Source organism: Macrosteles quadrilineatus, unplaced genomic scaffold, assembly GCF_028750875.1.
Source record: "Macrosteles quadrilineatus isolate MER2022 unplaced genomic scaffold, UCM_ALF_1.0 Scaffold_3__2_contigs__length_128488019, whole genome shotgun sequence".
In the NCBI taxonomy this organism is placed as follows: Eukaryota; Metazoa; Arthropoda; class Insecta; order Hemiptera; family Cicadellidae; genus Macrosteles; species Macrosteles quadrilineatus.
Genome location: NW_026542596.1, coordinates 123,630,978 through 123,643,046, shown reverse-complemented (window position 1 = coordinate 123,643,046; position 12,069 = coordinate 123,630,978). Strand labels below are relative to the sequence as shown.

Here is a 12,069-nt window from a genome sequence, read left to right as displayed (position 1 = left end):
CACCGGGAGTGCAGTCCAGTCCAATCATCATACCCAGGTGGGGAACATAAACTACGGAACGGAAGGTGATGGTTTTTCATTTCCCTCGTTCCTCACGTCCAAGAACAAGGTCAAGTCTTACTAGTACTGTTCCACCGGATACCGTGGTTCATATCCGGTTCAACATTTTGTTGTTTCCCGTCATAGTTGTGAATTATATTGGAAACTAGTCGTTAACTCAGACAGTAATGTTAGAACTCATAAGTGCCCACTGAGCTAAAACACAAACAACATTTTTGGTACCAAGGAATTAAGCTCATTATTGCCTATTTTTTGTAAATCGTGTATATATTGAGAATTATAAAGGTTTTAAAATATTCTCCGGTCTACTGAATTATAATTTAATTAAACAATAATATACAAAGATAAACATGTTATTCACGATGCGAAACATTTAATTTTGTGCTCAGTATATGTGATTGGAAATATGTATTTTTTTAGATTTAGTTAGAGATTTGAACATATTATTTTTAGTACCATTTAACTAATCCTACACTTATTTATGCCATGATGTTTACACCGGTTAATCGTATGCCTACACCAGTAACGATTGCGAATTACTCAGCTTTGCATAAAAAAACACTATGGAGCCACTTTTTCCAACTATCTATGACTCTATACTCTCTAGTAGACATTTCAAATAGACACACCGCACGTATTTACACTTCAAATATTATTTCTTGAGCGTGTCTATGTCGGTGTAAAATGTGTGCGTTAAAGACTGTTTACACGTTCGTATAGCCATTCAAGATTCAATAAAATACATTATAGACTGACACTGTCGTTGAGTAAACAATTGTAATTGACTGAATCAATCACGCTTCGACGAGACGAGCAATAAATTAGTCCTCAGCTGACGGTGATTGGTGATTGGTAGCTTATGTTTGCTTCTCTCACTCCCTAACTTATAGCCTTGACTATACAGGGTGTTCAAAAAGGTGGGGACATATATACGTAGTGATTCCTTGAATCATAATAAAGAGAAGATCAAGAATACATGTTTTTCTAAAATCGCTTCGTTATCCAGATATCCGCAATTTTGTATTTTTTACATAAACATTTTATCTTTGAATGGTTTAAACCGATCTTTTTGAAACTTGGTATGTAAGTAAAGTAGAAGAGTTTGTGTCATCTTGATTTGACATAAAATTTCAATGGCGGCCATTTTATTTTTTTAAACTTAATATACAAAAAATTGTAAACAACTATTTAACTACTATTTAAATTTAAAAACTAAAATGGCCGCCATTTTGTAATTTTACGTCGAATTAAGATGGATTTTTTTCTAAATTGGGTCTCTTCCACCTTAACAAACATACCAAGTTCCATAAAGATAGGTTGAAAAATTCAAAGATAAAATTATTCATGCAAAAAATACAAAACGGTGGATATCTGGTTAACGAAGCGGTTTTGGAAAAAATGTTATCCTTGATTTCCTCTTTATTTTGACCCAAGGAATCACTACGTAAAATATGTCCACACACTTATTGAACACTCTGTATATCTAAACATGATTGTACCTGACTTTATATCTACACGATAGGCCTACTATGATAATATTCCAAATACGATATTCCAAAATATTGTTATTTCTCATTAAACTTAATATTGTGATATCATAGGAAATTGTCGAGGGAAAAGTGTATGTATTACAATATGTATACTCAATGGCATTGCTGTATATAACCGTCCGGTCAGATATGGTCAATCGATTTGCCAATATTCCCTCTGTACAATAAACAAGCAGTTATCATTGTTACACACTACACACCGCATGATGGTCAGCGAATATCAGATTAATGAATCTGATTGGATCTTTTGTCTTGAATTGCAGATGTAATTATAATCTGTTTCAGTTATTGTTTTGGTGCAACAAATTAGCGTATATCAATTGAAGAGATTACTAAGGTAAGTAGCAGGATAAAAAATACATTAAGACTTATTTGAAATTTAGATGAAAGCGATTAAAATGTCAGTTTAATAATTAAATAAATTGGAAAATTATTAATATCCTGCAGTATTTTCACAAAATAAAAAATAAATTATGAATACTCACAATTATTAATTCCGACTGTGTAGTTGACCTTCAATGATTCGGATGAACCTGGAAATATTAGTAAATATTAGTTATAAAGCAACTTACAAAACGTGACAAAATTACACCATAGATTAAACACACGCCTTTGTCATAGGTTTGCCATCCTTTATCAGATGAACATATTTTAAAGGCTGGTTTATGTAAAGGTTTGCTTCAATGTAGCTTTATGGTGGTTTTTACATAACCAGCTTTAGATCTTTAGATCCATTCGAAGAAACATTAGTCGACATCAGTACTCTCAAATGCGTTTCACGAAACACATAAAACCAGGCTCCATAATTGATGAGAAGTCCATGCTTTAAACGTTCCAAGTTAATAGTCAGAAAGGTTAAAGCCACATTCAAAGTCAATAACTGAAATGAATTCTCACACTGCTCTTCTCAAGTACTTCTGGAGGGAGTTTACTACTAACTAAGTAGTAGTAGTAGTAGTAGTAGTAGTACTAGTAGTAGTAGTACTAGTAGTAGTAGTAGTACTAGTAGTAGTAGTACTAGTAGTAGTAGTAGCTACTACTAGTTTACTACTAACTAGTTGACCACGTTCAGAAAGTAGTTACCTACAGTTGTGTACAAGTTGTTTGCCACAGTAACAGGCGAATTTGAATATAACAGTGTTAGAATAAGTAAGTGTAACATATACAGGGTGACAAAAAAGTCTGGAAACGGCTTGATATCTTTTGAACTAAATTCGTGAGAAAATTCAAACCTTTCACATCAACTTATATGAATGAAAAGTACTTTTTGCAAGCATTACCATTTTTCCCCCTTCACCAGGGGACGGCCCATGAGGAGTAGGTAAATAATCTTTAATGTAAGCATAGGTTGATATGCACATCATTTTAAAGGTCTAGTCAAGTGGAGTTCATTGCCGGAAACCGCGTCAAAAAAGGTTAATCTGTTACAAAATGGCGGCAGTCCAAAGTTCTTGCGGAATATACCTGCACAGGCCTTAGTATTGGTAAAATACTAATAGTCAACATTAGCCAGGAAATCTGAAACCCGGTTAAATTTGTTTTGGGGATTGAATAAACTTAAGTCAATGAGCTAGTTGACTTTAAAATACATTTTCAGCTCTCAAGCTAACGTTTAAAACGAATATTTACCAAAACTAAGGCCTGTGCAGAGTGCAGGTATACTCCACAAGAACTTTGGACAGCCGCCATTTTGTAACAGATAAACCTTTTGAGACGCGGTTTCCGGCAATGAACTCACTTGACTAACCCTTTAAGATGATGTGCATCCATATCAACCTATGCTTACATTAAAGATTATGTACCTACTCCTCATGGGTCGTCCCCTGGTAGAGGGGAAAAATGATAATGCTTGGAAAAAGTAGCTTTCACACATTTAATTTGATGTGAAAGGTTAGAATTTTCTCATGAATTTAGTTCAAAAGATATCAAGCCGTTTCCAGACTTTTTTGTCACCCTGTATATGTTACACTTACTTATTCTAACACTGTTATATTCAAATTCGCCTGTTACTGTGGCAAACAACTTGTACACAACTGTAGGTAACTACTTTCTGAACGTGGTCAACTAGTTAGTAGTCAACTAGTAGTAGCTAGCTTGAGGAAGCTAGCAGTCAAGCTTTAGGAAAGGCCTGTGGAGGTATTTTCCGCAAGAACTTTGGACTGCCACCATTTTGTAACAGATTAACCTTTTTTGACGCGGTTTCCGGCAATGAACTCCACTTGACCAGACCTTTAAAATTATGTGCATATCAACCTATGCTTACATTAAAGATTATGTACCTACTCCAGTCCTCACGGGCCGTCCCCTGATGAAGGTAAAAAAGTGGTAGTGCTTGGAAAAAGTAGTTTTCATAGATGTAAGTTTATGGGAAAGGTTTCAATTTTCTAACTGATTTAGTTAAAAAGATATTAAGCCGTTTCCAGACTTTTTTGTCACCCTGTAGATAAGTAGTAAGTATAACAATTTACAGCTCAATAATACACACAGATGAGTAATGAATATACTCAAACAACAATCAAGATAACCCCTTAATTTATCCCTGTTTGAAGGATATGAACTCATGATCTAGGTGAAAAATCAACATCAACCAACGCAATTTCTTGACCAAACCCACTATACCTTTATACGAAATTTGAATGTTTAATTACTCTTTGCCTGTTTCTAAAGTTGGATGCTGGCTTTATTTCTAGCGATGCTAGCGATGGGTTTAGCCTCCTCAGACCCGCGACAGTTTGGTCACCAGTTGAGACTAGAGACCTGGACCTGGGACCAACCGCTGCGGCGTTTTTGGTCGTAAACTACAGGACACAGGTGGAGGTGACACGGGCCCGAGGGTCACGCAGGAAACGCTTTGTGACGATCACGGAGGCTGTGGTATCGATCTCCGCATTTCGGTGGTCTTTGACTACGAGCACGCGGTAGACCGGATGTCCGGTGCCTCCTCGGCATTCAATAGGCGCTGATTTCCGCCAGAACAATACCCACAACCAGCCTACACTACGCTGGGGCTCCGCCCTACCTTGCAACGGCCGTCTGTTGGAGATGGAGAGTCGGTGATGGTTCTGAGGAGAGGTTATAGATGAGTGTGAGATGCATTGTGTAGCTTTGTTATTGACAAAGACTGACTGATTAAAAGTTCAAAGAGCAGAATGGACAATTTATTAAAAGATCGAACGTTACGGTAAGCCCGGCTTCGAACCATCAAAAACCTTATTATTGTTACAATTATCGAACCAGCAAAAAGTGGGTTACTTCAGTGATTCCTATTTTTTGGAACTCTTCACTATGGCAAACTCAGACAATCAAATCAAAATAATAGTCATAGGCCTATTGTCATTGTGTAATTGAAGTTTGAGCCTTGAGAAAAAAATCTGAGTACTTCTCTGGTGTACTCATTAATTTAAGATGTCATAGAACTGATTGATAGGGTGTATAACATGGCTTTTGTCGTTGAAGCAAAATTCGTTGTCCCAAGGGCACCATTTTACCATTTTAAATATGCAAGAACTGTGTACTTCAACAGCGGTGTGATATTCCAGTAGTCGTGCTGTTGGTGTGAGGTGTTTCGCATATAAATGCGACAAACGTGTTTATCGCTGGATAATTAATCAAGTAACGTTACATCACGAACGTGAAAACTCGGCGTGTGCAGCTGAGATTGTGGCTTTACCAAACTCATTTCCGAAGCCGAATATTCCACACACGTGCGGAATTTATTCCTCGGATGCTAAATCCAACGATATACAACGTAATTGGACTACAATGAAATGTAAAGCATGAGCTACTACAGTAAAACCACTACTTAATTTTACAATTCCTTAATTTTTGATTGAAACATCTCCTTTGATACCGCATCGGATTTTGGAGAGGGGTTAAGGTTGAGGAAAACTTTACGTAGTTTAATAATTTTTATGATTTTTGTATTTACATGATACAAGTGTACAATAAATACTTTAACCAAGTAGAGCGCTTAAAAATCCTACACTTACCCAGATAAAAATACTTAAATAATATCTGGCATTATTTGAAGTGTCAGACATTTGGAGAGGATTTTTCTGCACTATCTTTAAGAAAAATAAAACCCAAATGAAAAGATAAGATATTGCAGCAAACCTAAATCCATGCCGCAGCACGTGTCGTATGGCGACAGGCTGAATGTTTAACGATGACAATATGTCGTGTCGTGCTGGATTGTCTGACAAGTAGAAGGCCATTACATTGGTGACTCATATTGCAACGCCATTGCGATTGCATGTTCAAGATGATTTACTTCTGATCCACTTAATGCATTATTTTAGTCAGCGGATGTGGTGGGTGTTACAGTAACCGTGAGTGCCTACAGTAAAGGTAAATTTAGCTGAGAAATCACTTTAGAGAACGTAATACCGCAAGGTATACTAAGATAGCTGTTCGTAGTACAGACTACTTTTGGGGGGAAAAGCTGTTTTGGATTCATAACATTTTTATATCGCATAAATCTTGTTTTCGACATTGTCATTGGGTCATCTTGTGCATACCTAAAAACAGGTGTAAATATTCCATCTCGTTTATTTGTACTGTGTATTACAAATCCCAATCTTGTTTTTGCACAGCGTATATATTCTACTATTACAAAATGCATTAAATCACAATTGTTTACGTGTTTCACCAAAGGAAGACATAAGTCGACGTGAGTTTGCTTCTGTTGACAAACACGATCACTCGCTCCGCCAACACCTGCGTCCACGGGTCCACTCCCCAACAGACAAATCAAGATGACAGGAAGTCCAACCTTCCAGGACAAATTAGCGTGCGGTCACCATTGTCACCGTGACGTCACCACGGACAGCTGCGGACGGTTATGGTCTACTAGGTCGACATCCGGTGCGCGCTGCACCTCCTCACCTCCTGCCATTCATCAGTGTCCGCCGCCTCTCGCCTCCGCCCTCTAGGAGGATTAAACATTAAGGAGAGGGCACGCGAATAGGAATACACGTGTTGCGGTGAAGCCAGCTTTAGCAGAACACTAGAGGGGCACGCGGAGCCGTAGAGTGGCAAAAAGCCTCGGCTATAACATGGGAGAGATAGGGAAAAACGCGACGCGCGCTGTTTCGAATTAAAATTGCCGCTAAACTAAAACACCTGTGTTATTCACCGATGGCATTCTTAAAGTAAATTAAATTTCCTATCGAACAGTGTCAATCATTCCTATAAAAAATATTATTTATTATTTATTATTGAAGATCAAAGTTGAAAGAATTGACCTGGACTTTGAACATACGATTACTTTAATTACGTTTTTGAAAAAAATATGATGTATCTACACAAATTAACAATTTATTCGTGTTCCTTAAGAGTTTCTCGAAATAAAAAATATATATTTACCTATATTTAAAAGTGGTATTTAGAAAAATAATTACAATAAAGTTTTTTTTTATTTTTTTCAGTTTATAAAACAATCTTACTAATAATAGGTTAAAATGAAAATTTTAATTCGGGTGATGAAATACATTTTAAATTTGCATTTTTCATAGTTTTCTCGATTTGTTAATATCATTTTTTACTAGTTTAAAGTCATTTATGTGCTAGGCAGGTGATTTTAAATAGCCAAAGTTAAGAAAAAATGCAAAGCCGCTCTAACTTTTTTTACACCAACAGCCGTTACAATTAAATTACAATCATAAAAAGTAAAACAATTTCTTGGCAATCAAATTCTTGATTTTTTAAATATCATATTGAACTATATTTGATCTGTTTACCTAAAGAAACTTCGAGTAAAAAGTGTGAATGTTCAACAATCATCGCGTCTTCTGACCGCCAAAGTGCGTTTATCATTCTTTTAAAGGATTAAAACTTATTTTATTTCTCTTTAATAAAATGTTCAAATACACATACAGTACTACTCATGATTTCAGTTTTAATTTATGAACAGTAAAATCCAGTAACGCATACAACGCAGTATGAGAGGGGGCGGGAGAGTAGCGCTGCCTCCCCCCTCCCCAGTACGCTGGCTTCAACGAAACTACAGCGTGTCCTCTCCTTAATGTTTAATCCTCCTAGTCCGCCCTCTACTCCGTCACACCTGATCCTCATCCTACGACACTTTGACCGTTAAGTTCATTGTTGGTGATCGTAAGTTTATTTGAGGGTCTATTTAATACATACAGTTTGTTATTGCGAATAGTAGACGACCTGAAGACAGGAGAAGATTCCAGGTTACGAAAAGTAGTAAACATTTTTCTAGGTCTATTAATCTCTAGAATAACAATATGGACGGTTATATGTTGGTTTATTAATAAAACACATCTCACGAATGTACAATAAACGGACATTGCTTGATGGCCTTGACTTTTCAATTTCAACTTGACTTTTTTTGAATTTCCAAGGACCGAAACAAATTTGACTGGAATGTCAATCAAAGGATTTTTATCTTAAACTTAAACGTTATTTTTCAATAGACATTGGAAAGAACCGGTAATGTCTATTGAAAAAATAAGGTTTAAGATATAAGTCCTTTGATTGACATTCCAGTCAAATTTGTTTCGGTCCTTGAAAATTTGTACAATAATCATGCATTAAAGATCACTTGAGAGGGCCTGAGGCAATTTTCAGATTAAGGATAATGTTTGTTTGGTTTTATTAGTCTTAGAGATTAAGGATAATGTTTGTTTGGTTTTATTAGTCTTAGTTGCCAAGTAAAGGGTATACGTTGAAAGTAAATTTGTGAACTGCCTTAACTCTACAATCTTAACGAAATTAGAAAAACTAACTGCCAAAAAATTTTCAAATTTAAAAATAACCGAAATAAAACTATTTGTGTTTACAAGCACGTCTGTCTGATTTGTTTATTTAACCATTGCTGCATAATGAATTACTGTTCATTACTTTACAAATCCTGGAACAAGAAACGTTAAAATTGCAATTACAGAACCAGCAAAGCGCTAAAAACAAACGATAAACCTGCGTGATGGCGACGCTTGAGGTGTTTATTGTATAAAGAACCTCATCACGACCTGTACGGTAATTAGGCAGTGGTGTTTGAGTTGAGAGGACATGTTGTTTACACACACACACACACACACACACACACACACACGTAGCGCCGTGGCGCGCAAATGAATAGCAAATACCGCATGTAATAACCTCCCTTCCATCTCTTTGTGTAGCGTCTACTCAATCTCGCTTTCTTTATTGTCTGGAAAATATTTCGTCGGGAAATATTACATTGTGTATTCTACACAGTGTACAAAACACTGTGCAAATTGGTTTGGTATATGTTAGGTTGTTACTGTACGACGAGAGTTTTTTTTCGCCTTGTCGAATAGTATTTTTTGTCAAACCATGAAGCTTAAAAAAATACTATAAACAATACCATGCTTAATGTTTAGTAATGATTCTTCGACATTTTTGGATCATTCCAAAATTGATTATTGAATTTAGTTACCGTTGAATATATTTCTTTCACAGGAATGAGAGGTTTCTTCCAACAAAATGCTGCATAGGAAGTCAAACCATTGTATACACGACATGGTTGTATGTCACTCACTCGTGGTGTGGCAATGGTAGTAATCAGAACAAAACTGATCATACAGCTACGGAATAAACAAGTACTTCATTCAATTACGTGACGTTCTCATTCTCAGTCTTATTGCTGTATACACGAAAATTTGACTATGATGGTACTGTACTTTCATATTTTCAATTTAAAGTTAAAATTTGATTTTCGTTATCTATAGGGACGATTCTACTGACACGGGAACAGTGTTTGTATTATTAATTCAACTACTTCATTCCATTTGCTGAATTGTAGCTCGACACGCAAGTAATCACAAGGGAGGTGTGACTGCGTACTTGAACCAATTCTGAAAATTGTCCTCATTTATGTTTCAATCTTGACACAGCATTGCAATAAAATAATATGTAGTAAATATATCAACGTCATCTTACTAATATTATAAATGTGAAAGTTTGTGTGTTTGTTTGTTTGAAGTTCAATCACGCATAAACCACTGGACGGATTGGGTTGAAATTTGGCATGATGATAGATCACATTCCCGATTAACATATAGGCATATTCTTATCTCAAAAATCCTTTCGGGCTCCACCCCAGTGGCTCTGTAGTTCCCCATATTAACCTTATGAGTATTCATATTTAAAGGGAATTAAAGAATTTAGTCAACTAAAAACTAAAAAAGTTCAACTAAAAAGTTGGTTCTTTGGTATACAAAAGCATTAAAAAGTTATAAGATTTGCCAACAGGGTGCAGAACTATAATTTTTTTTTTGTATTTATGTAAACAGCTAATTTGAACTAAGCAGCAACAAAAAAAAACTGTGATACGCAATGAGAACTGTCAAAGTAGGATTGTTTACAGTTATGTTTATGTTTTAACGTCATGAATAATTTTGTGATTATTTGTGAATGTTTAATAATTTATTTTCTTTTTTTGTTAAGGTGAAGTGGTAGAACATTATGGCTATGGTAGATGTGTAATACCATAGTATGCCGTCAATTTAAAGGAGCAAATTTTATCAAACTTTGTCGTCTCCCATTGCAAACGCAAAGCTTGAGTATAACTGCAATAAGCATTTTAAACTTATATGCCAACCCCGTACGAAGGACGGGTACTCTGCTAGTGTATACATATATACATCATTAACTGATTCCTTGTTTGTCAATTATGTATATATACTTTTGCTTAAAAAGGGTTATATTGGCTGTATATCCTATAAAGACATACATTGTAATATTGTACACAGTGATAACCGTGAAAGAATATGTTATTAGTTTTAATCATAAAACTAAAGGAATTTAGTTTATCAAAATTTTTGACGTGAACCAAAATTTATGAAATAATAGGAATACACGAAAAATCTGTCATAGGGAACAAAATGAAGTTGTATTTTTTCATTGTTCATTATTATTTCAAATATTGTAAACAACAAAATTATTGATTCATACAATTTAGTCACTTGTCTAGTACTTTTTGGGTCACTTGACTATCTTGTCTAGATTGTACACACAATTTTGTCCTAACCTAAAAGTGTGCTTTCTTCTGCTGTATACTGTAACCAAGCCACTACATCTTGCAATGTAAAACATTAATCGCAATTTTATACAAATTTAAACAAATCCACCGATCTTGTGTTCAGTAAAAATTTAACTAATTGCGTAGTGTTGCAACGCTGGACAATTTCAATTTAAATATAATCCCGGTAGAAAGCCAGAGCAAATGTCAAGTGTTAATCATTTAAATTCCATCAGAGAGTAATCCGATTAAAAATTCAACACCGCTGCAGTGAATTATTCTGTGACAACAAACAATGAAAAGCAAGTATTAAATTTGAAACAAGCTCCGTATTTTCACAGTCGATGTTTCTTGCATCTGTGTAACATTGTGTTCTGAGTGAAACACTCTTTTGTCGCTCAAAGTCGTCAGTTTCTCAATTTCCAAACTACTCTCGAGCTGTAGTAGAGAAAACTGTTTATTCAAGTGAGACTGGAAGGTGGAGTGAGCAGACAATGAGATTTTGAGACGGTAAAGAGGTAATGCCATGAGACTCTTTTGACGAAAGTAGACTTAAATTGTGCTCTTGGCAGTAAATACTATTAATTTATAATTATAATTATAAGTTATAGCTTTTAATATTGCATTATTGAAATCGACAAGCACACAATGGTAATTGAAACAGCAATATTTACAAATAACAATGTGTATTCTTTGCTTAGGACCTGTGTTGTTTATGATATTAACATTAATAATATCGTAGTGTTAAAAGGTGGTAAAATACAAGACACTGATTTAAAGCAAACAATTATGTATTGAAATAATGCGCAACTGTTATTCACTCTTCAACATTGAATTATAGATTTATATAAGCAACCCTTTCATTTATGTTGTCAGTACCGATGATGATAAATCATGTACGTTAAGATCAATATGCAATTTTGGTTACGGTACTGTACGAATTGGATCGAAAAAGTTTGAAGGAGAAGGAATAACCATTTTGAGCTGCTTTATGAATTAATTATTCTCATCAAATTAAAACAATCTATTATAAAATGTTAACGGTTAATCTATATTTACTAGGGCACCTGTTGCTCGAATTCGAGCAATTGCAAAGTATTACAGACGTTAATTCAAAACGAATAACAGTCAAAATTTCCGATCACTTAAAAGAGTCAATTCAACTCCACTCCAGTTATCGAAACTGAAAACAAACTGACTCTAAAAACGAACGCTCTTGGGTGTATCATGTGTTTACTATGAACAGCTGTTTTAGTATGCAATTACAACAAATGATTCGTCTGTTTAAGTAAACAAAATCTTTTCTTCACAAGAAATACATTGGGATTTTGATGGCCTGTGGGGCAAAGCCCGAGGACTTTTATTACAGGAATTGGTGAAAGGGGGCGTCTACACAACAAATACGTAATGTTGACACTTCGTTTGTAATAATCCGTCCATTATTAACGGAGG

At 35.2% G+C, this 12,069-nt stretch overlaps 1 protein-coding gene across 2 annotated transcripts in view; it reads right to left on the bottom strand.

Moving 5' to 3' along the window:
- Positions 1-12,069, bottom strand: part of LOC128988679 (uncharacterized) — a 118,454-nt gene that overhangs the window by 78,243 nt on the left and 28,142 nt on the right. For both annotated transcript variants that reach the window (XM_054410199.1, XM_054410200.1), the window contains exon 2: positions 2,096-2,143. The gene's annotated coding sequence lies outside the window, so the exon portion shown is untranslated. The remainder of the gene's footprint in view (positions 1-2,095; positions 2,144-12,069) is intronic.